This window comes from Cydia pomonella, chromosome 14, assembly GCF_033807575.1.
Source record: "Cydia pomonella isolate Wapato2018A chromosome 14, ilCydPomo1, whole genome shotgun sequence".
NCBI classification, from domain to species: Eukaryota; Metazoa; Arthropoda; class Insecta; order Lepidoptera; family Tortricidae; genus Cydia; species Cydia pomonella.
The window spans coordinates 3,149,361-3,167,075 of NC_084716.1; the positions used below are offsets into that span (position 1 = coordinate 3,149,361).

General features: G+C 35.3%; 1 protein-coding gene across 1 annotated transcript in view; it reads right to left on the reverse strand.

Moving 5' to 3' along the window:
* LOC133524741 (uncharacterized) overlaps window positions 1-17,715 on the reverse strand; it is a 306,772-nt gene that overhangs the window by 196,568 nt on the left and 92,489 nt on the right. The gene's annotated exons all lie outside the window — the stretch shown is intronic.

A 17,715-nucleotide genomic window follows, 5' to 3' on the forward strand; every position in this document is an offset into this window, starting at 1 on the left:
AGCGAGTGAGGCTTACCTCGTCGGCCTGTTTGAAGTCGCCAGCTTGTGCGCCATCCATGCAACACAAGTAAAACAAAATATTTTGCAGAACACGTATAAATTTTGTATCACACCCTGTATAAAATTTAATTTTTACATTGTTCACCAAAATCACTATTTTGATCGTTTAAACTAAATGTCTGCCTTCCGCAAAAATGAAAGGTAAAAAAAGGCGTATGCAGCCGTATGGCTGAAGATTTAGCTGGAAGGAAAAAAATGTATTAATGTGGTGAATATTATGGACGATGATGGTTGACACGTTGGCGAATGATACCTAAATTTTGAACCGTTTATTTAAACAGCCCGTCAAACGAGGCTTTTAGAATTTTGAGGAATTGTAGTATGCGGATCACAGATCTTTAACAAATGGCAAAACAAAAATATGGCACAAAAATACACAAGAAATAATTAGCTGGTTATAAAAATTGGAACTGGAAAACTAACGTTATAATTTTAAAATATTTCGGTCTTAAGTTCAGGGGAAACAGGGTAAAGCAACTTGTAAGATTTTACAATATAATGAAGTTTTGATTTGTTCAATCTCTATTTTAACTCTGTTTCATCATAGATTATAATCACGTAGATTAATGATACTCGATCAATGACATAGCTAATACGATACAAATCATAAAAATATGAATTATAGGAATATAGTGAAGTTGACTATAACACTTTCCAATTCAAATGTGATTGACGGTTCCGCTCAGAATGCCAACCCTTTTCAGGCTGTCATCAGAATCAGCCAAAAACGAATTAGAACAGCTGTTACAATGAATTGGCCATTATACGAGTAGCAACTGTTTGGGTCATTCAAATAAAAGTCACTGTATAGCAGTCAAACACTCTTAAGCATAGACTATAAAAAATCCGTAAGTCTGGCGAATCACAGTCAGTAAAACAATTAGCTTAGCACTTGCAGGGGTGTGCAGATACATTATTTGTACATCCATCCACTTCTTTCGGACATAGTTGGCGTACTCATGGACCTGAGTTTGCGAGCAGTTATGGCCCAGATTAAGATGAATCATAAAGTTTTGCATTCGACATCTCCATATCTTCCTTGCGTTTGGAATGTTATGTAAACAAGTGAGGTTGCTGCACAACTGTCACCAATTTTATGTTCTAGGCCCATAGTTGCTTCATCAATTTTTTTATGTACAGATTCAGGCAACTCTCCTTCCAATTGATCTCTTCGGAGATTCCCATTGATTTTAACAGACATAAGTTACAAGGAGGAGAATAATCATTCTAGGAATGTTTTCTTTTGTTATTAGTTTTTGGTTCATTTCTCTTTTGAAAAAGATTAAAATTGCTTGTAATGCGTCTTAAACGCCAGTTTCCAAAATTTCATTATATTAAAAAAGGTACGACTATTTTGAAACGATTTTGATCAGCAAACGTTTTGTGTCATCATTTATTAACTCCACCTTATCGCAATCTCACTAGGATTTAGCTAAAAAAAAGTGCTCTGCTAAAATGATTAATCTGAACCAAAGATAATTTATCGATAGGCTTCTAGGCTCTATGGGGCAGTAAAATTGCTTGTCTCGCAGAACGTGTGTCGACGTCCGTACGTGCCGAGCGACCCCTTGCGGATAACGCTCCTTGAACAATACGTTTATTGTCAGCAGTTCCTTGATTTATTTACTAGCGTTTACACGCTCGCGTAGGGATTGGTTTAAAAACAACCATAATAAATAGGATGGGCTATCCAATAGTTACATAAAAAAGGAATTTTACCTTTGATAATAGTGCTCCAAATAGACATATCTAATAACAACTATAACATGTATCTATGAACTGAAGTAAGTGATTTTTTTTTTAAGTAGACTGTGAAAACAACCTAACAGTATCCAACCAAAGATTCCGCAACACATAGGTCGAATTCGGGTCACTAAATAAAGTTTGTTTAGCTTAGGGTTTATAAGTTCCTGGCCTGTAACTGTTGTAGTATTATAAACAGTATATTATATACATCTAAATGACTTCAGTTTTTCAGAGCGTTCTTTGATTCTCTGATCTCATTATTGATTTCTTTCCTAACCCAATAGGAGTCCAGCTTACAAATTCCCTTGCTTCGTCGCATGTTTTGATTTGTTCGGTACATTGGACCGCAGCTCCGCAGCATGATTTGCTCACTGGCTTTCTTGTATTGAGGCCTCGAGAGGCGTTTCAAATTCCCTGTTGACGAACAAGGGATGTGTAGCCATCTGCTCGGCCAATTTTCTTTTTTGCTAATATAGTTTTTATTTTTGCGAATAAGGGGTCCTGACCGATATATTCTGCAAATGACAATTTCTCGTTGATTTCAATATTTTCCATGGTTTCTGTTCTATCGAAATTCTATAGCCGACGGTATTTAGTTGCATGAATGAAACGGTTGTTAAATAATTTGATTTAAAGTCTATTTTTCACGGTGATACTTCATTTTATCGGAGTCCTCACTGGGTCTCGATAAGTGATGCTGTCGTGGATTATCCTTTGCTTCCACGCCTGTACGGACTTGTTTGGTTCATAGTATCGCAGCTCTGCAGTAATATTTGCCCACTGAGTATATTATCTTGAGGCCTCGAGAAGCCCATAAAATTCTGCTTGCGAATATTGGGCGCGTAGCCATATACTCCGCCATAGCCATAGCCTTTCCTGTTTTGCTCTAATGAGCATCTAAGGAATAAACAATCTCAAGTGAATAAGGGGTACTGGGCTACATAACAATAAACATAACATTATAAAATATGTTATGTTATTGGCATAACTATGTTCTGGCAAGTTTCCATTTTGTTATGTTTTCCAGGGTTTCGTTCTACCGAAATTTTATTTTATTAGTAGTTGTATACTATGTATTATGTATACTATGTATTATCATAGTAGTTGCAACAAACCACCGAACATTCTTAAATATTGTCAAATAGAAATAACCAAATGTTTGTGTCATAACTTGAAATATTGTTAAGTTCTCTTCCAAAAGCAATGGCGGAATAATACAAAGAATTAATTGATGCAATAATAATTTTACATAACTTACAAAAAAAGAATACTTAATGCTTCGTGAAGCCCACATTCTCCCTTGTCCCACGGACCACGTGTCTTGATGCCAAAAGCTAGAAATTCGTACTGAGCGCTGAGACATCTATACTTATTGGCCTTGTAACACTATCGGGTGTCCGCTTTTTATAAAACGATACTTTAAAGCCTCTCATTTTGTAGTTACATAAACCACTAGTAGGTACATTTCGGTTTGGTTTATTAATTTGTAGACTTGTAAGTATAAATTAAGTTAATATACTGTTTATCGTACTTCCTACTGTCTTTGCAGTTCTTAGGGGAAAATCACGTTTTGTAGCTTTTAATCCAGTTATGGTTTTGGTCTCAAGGAAAAGATGATATCAAATGGTTTGGATCATTCAGAAAATTTTGTATTTACCTCCTGTTACTGAATAATACGCTGCTTCATATATTGAAGGGCCACTTAAAGAAGAATGATTGACAAAAAGTAAAAAATAATATCAAATTAACAAGAAAACCACATTCCAAAAAAGTGTGTCGCCCACACCTCCTATAAGTACAAGACAAAGAGATGAGTATAATTTGTTCTTCACTTGAGATAATTGTGTTTGTCACGGGTGTAAATTTAGGGAAGTCATTCATTTTATTGCCAATTTTTAGAAAAATTTTTTTTCTTTGCAAAATTATGTCCAGGTCTTTATTTTTCTTTTGAGCATGATGATGGAAAAATAATATAATACCATTTGTGATTTAGAATTAGATACCAAAATTTAGAATTGCGGTTTTACCGCCTTGACAAAGTATAGTGAGGTAAATTCTTTAAAGACTATGTCTAACGTAATTTTCTACAAAGCATCTATGTCTAAAGAAATAAACTAGGAGCTAAGATGTTACTACGTTATGATAGAGATGTTTCCAAGAATCATCAAATACTACTACGTTAGTTTTCATTTGACTGAAGTTTTTGCGTTAATACAAAAATCAGAGACAAAAAACAAAGAATGCCATCATCATTGAACACTACAAAACACAATTATGTATTACTTCTCTCAGAGAACTCACTAGATAATGTTGCTTTGTCAAGTGGAGGTCAAAGAGTTATACAAATATGAATAAATCTCACATGGTATAAATAAATCTAACATTACTTTGTAAGAAATAAACAGTCTTTTTTGTTTAATTTTCTGTGGTGGAACTGTCTCACTGAAACAGGAATAGTGGAAAATGCTTTTATAGCTGCGTAATGTCAAACCATCTTCGCTGTTTACAGCTTCCAAGAACAAGATACATTGATATTGTTATTGTTACTGTGAGAGAAAGAATATTATATCGTCGACAGAAACAAACCCTTAATAATGATGTTTTTTTTTTAATTGGATAAATCCTGTATGTATCTTAGTTTAAAAGGTACTCCAGGTGTTTAAGGTGGTGTTATTTTTAAAGGGGGTTGCTGTGGGGTTTAATCCATTTGTATAATAATGCCCTATATTTATTTATAAAAGGTGTAGTTAATACAACGATGGTATGAGACATACCTTGGACGAGTTGGACGGTTTTTTGGGCGCGGGAATGATTTTTTGTGTTTATAACTTTGTCTATTGTAAAATTAGCAACTGTGAATAAATCATAGGTTGTCGCGTTACGTACTCTTCCAAAGCTTGAAAGAGTAGGTAACTGAACAGGGTGTAGAGATTAGGTGGAATATAAGGTTTTAATTAAAACAATGAAGTGAGGGGTAGGTTACTTTATTTGAAGAACGTGGAGTCAATATGGCACTATATATAATTATATGTCGGTCTTAATAGAAATAAAAGGTTCTCCCAGAAGAGTAACCTAACCTAACTCGTTAGGTTAGACTAACCTAACGAGTTATTTAAAACGAATATTTAAAAAAGTGGGTTAGGTTCGATTAGAACTGCAACATCGTATAATATATAATGTTTTTGATTTCATAAAGTATTACGTTATATTAAAATATGATACAACATAAGCCATTATACAATATGTCTTTATACCAGTTAAAAATGTATACATAAGTAGGCATAATATTAATTACGGTTTAGATTAAATCATAATATAACAAAATCAACGTATAATAATAATTACCTACATTATAACAAGTAATAATATATGAAATGGCATTATAGCAAGTGTATGATAGTGTTTTCATATTAATATTAAACATTACACACCCGCATAATACATATAACCAACGATTGATTTATTGCTTGCATTGATATTGCGTACCAATATTGGAACAGTATTAGATTAGAACCAGAGAATAGTTCGAATTTTGCGACTACTCGAGAACACCCTAGGTACAATTTCTTTTTTCAACACTTTATTATTATTAATATTGTGTCCCACTGCGGGGCAAAAGGCCCTCCCCCTCTTTTTCCACCAGACTGTGTTTGGTGCTATATCTGGCCAGCCTCTCAAAAAGGAGTCTATTGTATCCCGCTATCGCCGACGAGGTCTGCCAACTCCTCGGTTTGACTCGTGGGGCTTCCACCTCATGGTTATCTTAGCCCACAAGTCGTCCGGCATTCAGCAGTCCTACTAGACCAGCCCAGTCCTACTTCAACTTCGCCGCTTTCCGAGTTACGTCTATTATTTGAGTCTTAGACCCCAGCGTGGTGTTTCAGACTCGATCCGTTAATTACACCTAATATTCTTGCACCCAGAGTTTGGACTTCTGAGCTTCTGTTAAAGACCTAATCTGAGGGTAATTGTTGTTGATTCAATTTTACCAGCGCATTTCTTTTCAATAAGAAAGTTAACAGATGACCAAGCTTAGATATCATTATATTAAAATCGATAAAAGGCCTCCGCGGAATTATCAAAGATGCTGGCAGCATTCCTTTATTGTATGTCCTATATAACTGATGCGTTGGGAGAGAAAGTTGTCAGCTCTTTGGTTGATATTTTATTTTTATGCTGTAAACACCAAATTTATATACTCGACGAACATTTTTACACTCTTGAATTTTTACCCAGTTTAACATTTTTTCTCCATGGTAATTTCTGAAAAGTTCTGTTAAAGTTATAATGAGCTTAGTAACAACAGCGCTTAAAAATCCGGATAATCTGAGTTCACATGCGCAATGTTAGATGAATGTAATTACGACACCGAAACGCGCATTTTTTGTCGCAATTATTTACCCTCCCGGTCTCCGCTTTCAACAGTGGGAATAATACAAACCGTATGACAACTTAAACATAATTAGAGAGTTGAGACGTCGTGTCGCCGAAATCTATTTACGATGTGCATTGATTGATTCACGGCACGTCGTATCGTTGTACGATTTGCGCATACCACTTTCCATGCTTCTGATTTAAGTGTTTATCCTTGTGTTCATCTATTGCTTTGTCCTGTGTTCTATTTTCTTCCGCTAGGGATATTAATTGATCAACATCAATATCATGCGTCGTCTTCCTCTTCCTAATAAGCATAAAGTCTTTCTGTTTAGTTAGCAAGAAGCCCAGAATAGACGTCATTGGCACATTGAATGGTTTCCAATACACCGGCCAAGACAAAAACCGGCCTCTAGTATCCGACAGTTTTGATTTAAAACTGTCTTCTGTGTCCGATAGCTAAGTTCGTGACAACGTAAAAAGTAATTTACAACACTGCAGTGCCTGCAATGTTTTGCTTACATTGTTTTATAAGGTTTTAAAATTAGTCCGTTTCATTCTCGTGTCGCCACCTTTGACAAGACACGATTTAATTAGATTAGTTTGTTATCATGTATTATTTCTAGTGTATTGTTGTAGTTAGGAGGATATATAAATATGTACCATACTTACTTTAGTTCTTGCTTGCTGTTGCGCCAGCCCCTGAATTGAGCTCGTGTTTGGATCCTCGGCTGCGGTTGAGAAGTCGAGCGAGGATTTGGCACCTTTTTTTCTTTCCTCGTCTAGTCGCCGTATTTCAAGCTTTATTCATTATCGCAGTTGCTTCAGGCAGGTATCTAGCTTGAAATACGGCGGCTAGAGAATAGCCGATCACAGCAGCATCCGCATTGATAGCTTTAGAGCTAGTGGGAACCGCCTCCCCTCTAGTTATAAAGCTCCCAGCCTCACGCCCAGCATCAGACTTATCTTAGCTGTCATGATCCGCATACTATCTTCCATGTTATGAGACCTTCCAGCAAATTCTGTGTTGGTTGAAAAGGAACTGGCTGGCCAAGGAAAGAGCTGGACTGGTGTAGTGTATTATGATTATGTATATTTTGTAATTACCGTAAAACCACCCAACTATAGTCCAATACTGCAACTATGGTCCACAAGTTCAAAAGGAAATTAAGTATCTATACCAATGTTCCTTGTGCTTTACTCCTAGTTTTACCTTCCATTTATAAACATACTTTGCCTTAGAACTACAAAAATATAGTAAAATACACACCTGAACGAGAAAAATTGAGTTTATTTGTGGACTATAGTTGGGAGCTTTGGACTATAGTTGGGTGGTTTTACGGTACGTATTACGATCCTGAAGTACAGCTGTTGCATCACCGTAACATACGTGTTTTTTTCCAAAAGGCCAATTTCCTATGACACCCTACCCTACTTTAGTAAGATATGTAAACATTGTGACAAGATGCAATGCGACTCATTTATTAACCTGTTTCATCATACTCTTCTAGAACAGTTGCAAAGGGCACCCTCATGTGGTAGACTTGGTTGTCCCACTGGCCTGTGAGGGTAGCAATGGTGCCGCATCTGCATGATGGTAACGCGAAGCTCTTTTGTATGGTGAACGCCCAGCAAGCGGTCTAACTCTTCGAAAAGAGGGGTTACACTGAAGCTAGTGCACGAGAATTCCAATACCAACACATGGCTGCCCTCTTGCGTGCTTGATCCCTCGGGCATTCTTATTAAGCGTTTGTAGAGGGCGTTCTCACGTGGCCATCCATGGTTTAGGGAGGGATGTGTTTAAACACTGTCTTTATATTATTCTACGTGGCGACTTGGTACAGCCGGATCTCCAGAGTCATCTTACCGAAGAAATGAGCTTTTTCTTTTTTTACCTCCCGCTCTTTTGGGACCCCTATTGTAATCTTCCACGCATCCAGGATTTTGTCTGGCTGCCGTAATATACTATCTCCTCTACGAAAGAAAGAAAGAAATGACATTTATTCCATAAAGCACACATACACAGGTCAAGAAGATGAAAGAAATAAGATAATGATAAGAACAACAAACCAAAAAAAAAAACAACATAAAATTATCTACACATTAAAACGGAATATTACGCAATTACGCACTTGGGTCCAGCAATGTGTGCAGTAGGGAAAAAAGGGTCTTTTCCCTACTGCACACATTGCGTCTTACAAGATGCCGCTACACATGCATGATATATTATTATATGACATTGGAGACCTCCTGTCTCATACTTCTGAGTAATTTTTGTCGTTATGACGGCAGTACATGTACTAACTCCTAGAGCTGTCCCCTGATTGGCAACCCACATGAGGATATTCAGGTCGTATGGGCTGAGAGGATACCACTGTGTCTACTCACGAGATAGATCCAAGAGGGGCCTTGGAGTGGATGTACTGGTCCGATGGGAGAAGGGTGGTGCGGTACCACCCTTCTCCCATCGGACCAGTACACCGGAGGTGTCTCTCTTCAATAGGATATGCTCCCTCTTCAGACCAGCTTCATTCTTCCAGCTCTCCAACAGGTATCTTATTTCGCCGTTGTTGACGTCAGAGGCCCGGTGTCGGTTCCTCTTAAATATGGGGAATGGATAGGGCTTGGAATATGAGAGGAATGGGGGGGGGGGGGGGATAGTTAGATGCTGCATGCTTTATACATTTTTAGTGCTTTCGTATCTTCCAATAAGAGTGTAAACACCTCTTGACTGACGAAATACCTATTCTCCTTTTTTAGATATACTTAAGCTTAATTGTTTTTGCTTTCGATTTATTTAAACCTCTGTGTGCGATTCAAACCTGCAGCAAGAAATGTACAAATAATTGAGCAAAATGCCGAGTAAGCTAACAATCTCCATTTCTTACAACAAAAGACATCAATGTCATTGACTGAGTGCCCGAAGCTATCAATTTGCAAAGGAAATGGGAGCCATTTTGCAACCAGACGAATTTAATTGGTTTTAATCAAATTAGAATCTTACGTGAGGAATTACATTTATGGTTAAGCATGAAGGAACTGCGTAATTTCTATTATTTCGGAAATTTTTTATTCGTTTTGTTTGTTAGGGACGGCCAAAAGAAAATCCACTTTAAGACGTTATTATCTATAAGTTTTATGTATTCTAATATTTTACTATAAAACAGAAACCTTGGAGCGAACAGTATAAAAATGACGCTAGTGGTAATCACACAGCTTTGTTAATAGATCTTCTTTCCTTGCTTCAGCAGTTCGGTTTAACTATATGTATATTTATTTACTTGTTGACTCGTTCAGAGAGACGCTACATTAAACCTTTCATAATTTTATTTCTATCAAAATCTGTATTTCTGGGAGAAATGAAACCAGTACTATTCATATAGATTATTTATAGATGGGTCTATTGTGCCACTGCAAAAATAGCAACGAAATGGAAATATATTCAATGAGAAATCTTACAATAAAATTAAAATGTGTCTCTGGATAGAATAGACCGATATGCATCTTTCCATATATGCATAGTTCAGAACTAGTGAACTAAAAGATTGAAATACTTCAGAGCATAGGAAAGATGCATATCGGTCATTTCTATCCAGAGACACATTTTATCAATGTTTTTTTTATTCTAAGATTTCTCATTGAATATATTGCCATTACGTTACTATTTTTACCTAATACCTGAGTAATATTTTAACGATAAACAGGAACACGTGAGAATTATAATGGAAACTTAATTCAATCAATGCTCTTTACTCTCAAGTCTCAAACAGGAAGTTGGCAAAATTGGCCTAAATAATAAAATAAAACCATTTAGACGGACGTTTAGAACCCTTTACAACGTTCGTGGTCAACGGGTGACTGAGGCCAAATATATTTACCTCTGTCAAAATTTGTAAAGGGTAATCTAATTTTATTTCATGAAAATCTATCGCGGTAACTCGAAGAGAGTATTATGGCCTAACTGATTATGGCCTTCATTTCTTCTCTTTGGAGCATACAGTTGACAAGTCAACAGAACTCCGAAAATGACGATCTGCATGATAACGCCCTTTGTAAAATCGACCCTGAACTGAATTACTTAATCTTTCAATTAGAATTTAAATGAATCCTTACTGCCTTGACCTTAGTTTTCGATTTTGAACGTTCGCCAACTAAATCCTCGGTGTAATTTTAAATTGAAACTTAAGGCTTTAATTTTGGGTTGGAGTTTCCATGTTTTCTTTGTTAATGGCAGTCGGAAAGATAACGCATGGTTAAAGAAGTTTGTGCTCTGTGGGTTTATTGTTACGATAATTGTTTTAAACCCGGAGACAGATTGTCTTTGTTTGCGTAATTTGTTTGTTTGTTATTTTTGAGATGCTTTTGTTAAGCGCCTCTCGGGAAAGAGAGATATGAAATGTAGTAATCTGATTATTATTTCTTGTTCATAAAATTTGGGATTGTAAATTTATATTTTCTTAACAATGATTTTCGAGATGCCGTAGGGTTTTAGTAGGCACAAGGGTGTTTTAAATACGTACATGTGTATTATATATTGTGTTTATATGGTTGCATATATCTTCCCTGAATCTGATTTGTACGTAGTTTCAATAAAGATATATAGGGATACTTAGATTTAACGCACCTTAATTATTATATCTATGCTATTCATTGTTATATCTATGCCTATTAAACAAAAATAAGTCGCAAGTACACAAGTTAGTGTTATATAAGCAAATTGATTTGAGGGCGACTTTAAGTAATTAATGTTTGCTTTTCACGATGTCCCGTGGGTTGAGAAAGGTGACGATTTGATCCGAAATCGATTAAACTTTTTCAATCATAACCTTCAAATATCTGTAACAACGCAAAACATTTACCCTTACTATCCGAAAGTCTTAAATCTCTCCTCTAGTTCGCTTGAATTTTAACAACATTTAGGTCGAAATAAGATAGTATTTTCTATGCAGAATTACGCAAGTTGAGAAGTTTTGAAAACAAACTTTTGACATGCCGTGTTTCGGCCGAGACGAAATTGAATATGATCTTCATTTAACTTTGTGTTGTCTTTAACTTTTATATGGGCAAGTTTTGAAATTGGAATGACTTTTAACGCGTTTGTTTCTCACAAAAATCATGTTCTCTTTATTAGTTTAGAAAATCACTTTAAGATTAATTAAAGAATTATCTTAGTTATAGTCATTTCTTTTTATATTAGATATAAAAGAGGCGGCCGTGTGGGGAAGAGCTTTGAATTGTATTGTAGTCGCCGTACAGGTTAGGATCACGACGACTCAAATAAAATATCTACTCTTATTAGTCAATTAATATAATCATCCAAAAGGTACTGGTTTACAAGGGTTTAATTGTCAAAACGTTTAAATGTAGAAAATGGTTGGTTGTTGATAGTATGGAGGATGGTGAGAAAGGGATTTGCAAGATTTTGATAATTGGCCGCGATACAAAATATATGGAGCGCTGCTATTGGTGCTTTTGAAAAAGCCTCCGAATACTAACCGAGCACGACGGCTGCGTTTAGCTACTGCATTTTTTATACAATAATAAGTTGTATTCGCAACAGTATTGTATATATGGGAAGATTTCCGCTAGTAGACTAGAGATAAGATAATAGTAAAGCAAGAATTCCTAAACTAGCGCTAACAAACGTTCGCAAAATGAGAAATGTTTATTTGATAGTTTTCGAAAATGTATCATGACTGTCCATGTCCGACATGTCCAACATTCGCTACACTTAACCCCGTTGTGGAATTGCTTGCTAGATATACTCTATAAAACTCAAAATAATTTTCCTTCGTTGATTCAGCAACTTTTTAGCCCTTTTGCTGTAACTAATTTATTAATAAAAACTCCTGCTCTAAATAACATACATTAATCGTCTCGTCATACCCGCAAAAATGACAGTATTGTATGGAAAGAGCGCTTACTGTATGGCAATAAAAATTTATAACTGTCTCTAACACGAACTGAAATTATTACCATTTAGTCTTTTTAAGCGTAAACTTAAAAGTATGGTTGATAGAAGAATGTTTTTATTCAATTGAGGATTTTTTTGACTATTTCAAATATGATTAGATACTGACATTTGTAATTAGATTAAATATGACATTTGTTTTTTTTTTTTTTTGTAGACGTGACATGTATAATATTAGATTTATTAGCATAGTAAACAGATGTATGCGTGTTTGTGTTTTTGCATGCCAGTTGCTAGTAAAATATGCATGTGCCTCTTAATTACTAAGTCTATCTTGTATACCATATTTTATGCAAAATAAAGATACATATTTGATATTTTGATATTTGAAAGTTATCCAAGATTTCCATATGTAAAAAATACAGATATCTATAAAAAGCAAATATTGGTTTATTTGTAGACATACTGTTGAAAATGAAATAGGTAAAAATAGGTAAATTGAAAAATATTGTTCGTAAAAAGCAACTCTGCTAAGACTTGCTCAAGTAGCAAGTAGTTGTACAAAGGTATAATACAAAGAAAACGGCTTTTTACTGTGTTTTTATTTTGTTTATTATCTAGCAAACACAAATACACATTAAATAAAATTTACAGCCTTGAAATTTCTCGAAAACTGCTGAACAGTTTATTGGGGAAAACACTCGTTGCTTACATATATAAATAAAGTATAATAATACACTAAACCTAATTGTGTGCTCTATGGATTATTTAGAAATAAAGAGTATTCCCGACTTGTAAAACCAAAATTTGGCGCTAATGGGCGAGCATTTTCATACTATTTTCTCAAACTTTTACAAGTCCATATAAAAAGGTCTAATAACGTAGAATGTACTAATAAAGCCCTTATTACGCTAGATAGGCTGTAGGTAATAGTACCTTTCGTTTAGCCGGGGATATCGCACGTCTTAAACTTGCTGCTGAGGCGCCGAAAACTGAGACAGATTATAAAATTATTTAGACCGTTGCAGAGTAGTTAATGTTTAGATTATTTTGCTCTATTTTTGTCCAAATTTTTTCGTGTAATGTGATGAACAGAGATAAAGTTAAGTTGCAAACTATAAAATATATTTCATAGGATATTACTCTTATAAAATAAATAATATTGAATGTTTTGATAATACTTAGATAAGATAATAGTATAATTTACTTATTTCATATACAGAAAATAATAAGAAAGTATTTAAGGGGATCATTTAGAATCAATCAACCACTTCATAGAACCGAAACAATATTAATCAAATAAATATATTTTATATATGCCATCATATCATACCAATCATCATATCATATCATATCATATCATATCATATCATATCATATCCGATACTTTTGAATCAAATTAATTTACGGGATTTTATATCCGTATTTTTACACAAGTAAAACAATGACATAAAATTATCTAAAAAACTTGTGTAATGATTGGAAGTACAGTAATAAATGCAAAAAATAATACAATTTTTGAGGATAATGCTTTGCTTTTGGACATGACGATACACTATACGTAAATTATTCAAATATATCATTTGTAACTAGAAAATATCTTACCCCTTTAGACGGAGTAGCGACGAGTCTTGATTCCATATACATACAATCAAAAATAATAATCTTAAAAGCTAAAAACCATTTCGGCGACTCAATTTTCTGTTGCGTCGCGTGTTCCAGTGTAGGATTTGGCAGGTTCCCACGGAACTGCCGAAAAACCACACCCTTCGGCCAGAAGTCCGCGCTGGCGAATGGTTTCCAGCACCGGCCGCCACGCCCGGCACGCGCACCATGAACGAGCTGAAGTGCACGTAATGGCGCGATCGCAGCTAGAACACTTTCAGCTCGTAACGGATTCTCTCGAACATATTCTACCACATCGTCAGCCGTGGCGGAAACATGCTGCGCGATTCATGTAGTGCAGTATTCGGCGTGGCTTAAATTATATAAAGCTGATTACTATTACTTATAGGTATGTAAAGCTGATTAAATATAACAATAATTAATATTTACTTGACAATAAATCTTACCTTAAATACAGAAGTTTTGTAAAGAATAATAAATATGAAGATAATTACAACTAGCTAGAGCCGCCACAGTATTGTCTTATAACTAAATTAGATTTCTTTTCATGTTTAACTGGCAGCTAAATAATATCAACATGATGTCTCTAACTTCGCCCGTTACTCTGTCCCACCATAACGCTCAGGTGTACCGCTTTTAGCGTTTATTAAGACAAAGTTTCGCTTTCCCGGCGACCATTAGCCGTGTGCCATACTCGCTACTCGCTGTATTCGGTAATAGTAGTTTTCTGAACTAATTCGTTTCGTTCAGAACTTAAACTTCAATTTCATGTTTACTACGCTACTACTACTATTATTATAGAGGATGATGCAGTATTTCTACAATATGCATGTACTATTAGATAGATTAAGATCCCATGTTAACCGTATAATGGCAGAAAAATATTGATTGATTGATACTAAATCTAAAATACTTAGTCATATATCCTAAGTTTGTACTTAATATTAAAAATAATTTAATAATAAATACGAAAGTAACAGTGTCTGTCTGTCTCTTCACACTAAAACAGCTACCCAGCTGATAATGAGGCCTAAAGCCTGTAAACAGCATTTTATGAAATTTTTTAAGGTTACCATTATGCCGTTTTTTGCCCGACATTTCGAAGCATATCTAGCTGCTGGTTTCCTGTTTTTGGTTTCGCCCCTTAACCTTATCCTTATAGTTTCGCCATGTCCGTCTGTCTGTCCGTCCACGGCTTTGCTCTGTGATCGTTAGTTATAGAAAGCTGCAATTTAGCATAGATAGGTTCATAAATCATGCATGGCAACAGAACGGTAAAATAAAACCTAAAAAACAATATTAGGGTACCTCCCATACAAAATTTTTTTTTTCGCTTTAACCCAATGATGTGGGGTATCGTGGTATAGGTCCCGTCGTTTTTGATTTATTGCAAAACATCATCACTTCATAGTAAAAAATGTACAAAGCGCTGCGAAGGCACTCGATCCCTTATGCTAGGTTAGACTTACTAATAGCGCCCGTTTAGCTTATTCTGACAGAATGGTAACTACGGATCCCTACATTATCATGGCCCAACATGCTCTTGGCCGATTTTTTATATTGAAAATACACATTGTTCGAAAAATGTAATTCAATTTAAATATGTCAGTAGTGTTTTTAGATAATTTATTTACATCGCATTTAATATGATATACTACATTAAACTATAATTACAATCTAAAGTAAAATAAAGCTGCATAGTACCAAAAACGCTGGCAGCATTTCCTAGCTGGATTGTTAAACTAATACGCTGAGCGAGGAAGCTGCCAGCTGTTCGCTCTCGTGTGGCGTCTCTGAGTCTCTTTTCAGGTCTTTGAAGATCCGCACTCTTCCGAAAGGATTTAGAATCAAAAAAAGGATAGACACAAAACAGACATGAAATCAATTGTAAATTTTAAATAATGTAGGCATACGCTTGAATACTTAGAACCAGTGTCCTTAGTTTAAAAGCACCCAGGTCAAAGGCATTCTATATGACACGCTTTAGAGCACGTAATAGGAGTTTACATTCATTAGTTTGAGACCCTAGGTGTGCGCGAGCCCCAGGAGAAGGCCGTGGCGCGGAAATGGGTAAGACGACAAATTTAATTACCACCTAGTTGAAATTAATGTACGAGATAGTCTTGAAAGCCATTTGGCTCTTAAGCAGCTATTTTTTGTTGCGAGGAGACACTTATATAAAAGAAGGCTTGTAAGAGTGTGTTTGTCTTATAAAGCAGAAAGCTATTGAATGTAGGAAACACCATATAACACGAGGAAACCGAAAGATTTTAATAGTGTATTCCTGATCACATTTAGAGACTGAAATGTCATATAAACTTTTTCTGGATTTCGCCTAGTTTCAGAGTTAATACCAATTAAAACAACATCTTCCTATTGTAACTGAGTGTAAACGCCTTTTTCGATGGTGATGATACCAATAGAAAAGACAGGGTTTTCTTAATTGATCAATCGCAAATTAAAATAAAAGTAAAAGGATGATTCTAATTAATATAAGGCATTTTTAAGCGAAGACATCTCGTTAACTGAATTTTGTAGGCAAAGCAAAAATAATTGTTTCATTAAAATAATAGCCCTAATCTAGCTGAAGGGTTAAGAAAACTTTACGAATTTCTTCAATAATTCTCCAGTTAACTTATTAACAGATATTAATCATCTATTCTTATAAAACAGGACGAATGCCTCTTCATTTAAATTTCTCGGAAACAAAAAAGGGAATCTTTTATGAAATTAAATCCTTAAATCTGGGAGCGGGTATTATTTGAAAACAATAGGTAGTGCTTGGACTTAGAAACGCCTCTGATTCAAAAGGGTTGCGTTATTGAAAGCAAAAATGTCCAAACTTTATAAAAAAGCAAGATCACTTACGTTCTTTTGTCGGAGGGCTAGTTGGTTTAGACTTAGCCGTGGCTATAAAATGCAGATGTCGGTTTAGCCCTAAACGCCAGGACAGAATAAACTGCAGAAGCGTTCAATGGTAGGAGGCCTGTGTTGTTGTGTTCTTGTGTTTTTGTTTATTGCTTTGCATTCACAAATCCTAAAGTAACGTTAATAAATCGCTCCAGAGTCAGGTGCAACTCAAAGACGTGTAATAACAAGAGCCTATACAAGACAGGGTTTGGGGAAAAGTAATATAAGAGGGTTCAAAATTTCTCTTGGTTAGTCTGAGTTAGTGCTTTGACGCCAAGATGCTGTTTTCCTAGATAATCGAGCTGAAAGATTTCTGAAATGTCAAAGTGTATCCGCCGTATCTACAAAACGCCATTTTGCAACAAACACCTGTGTTTATTGCATTGCACTTCACTCAACTCAATCCTGAGGAAACTGCAATTCTCGTTCCAAACAGTCGTATCTCCATTCAACGTCTTTATAAACATGTATACAAATCTCCTCCTTATTCCAAAGACGTACGCTGAAAGATTGTATACATGATTATGGCAATAATCATCATGTAATTCTTTTGTCTTTAGAAGGAAGCCCGCGACACAATCCGATTGTGCAGACTTAGGACTGAATATATTGAAGGAAACTTGTTCTTGGAAAATATTTCGTTGTTTATACCAGCTTTGTTTTTCTGACAAAACATGATGCAGGCATTTGTGGGTTTTGTTCTTGTTACCTAAGTATCAGGGAACTAGGGAGTTTCTAGTTGCATGTTGTAAAGTTCTCAACTAAAAGTATGATTATGGCGTATGTGAGAACGTTTATTTATAATAGAAAAACTGAAGCATTTTTTATTTATTTTTAATAAGTCTTAGTACAATAAAATATGCTTACAGAATATTTATGTTTCAATTGACACTCAATCAGGTGTTGAGAGATATCTTTAAATATGACTGGAGAGTTTCTACTTAAAAAGATGCAATTTTGTAGCCATCACCTTGTTTTTTTTCTTCTGTATTCTTTCTTCTTCATTCTTACACAAATGATCCTCTGGCCTCTGGTTAGGTAGGAGTGAAACGCGCGTGATGGATTTTGGTTGTTATCAATAAGTGCTT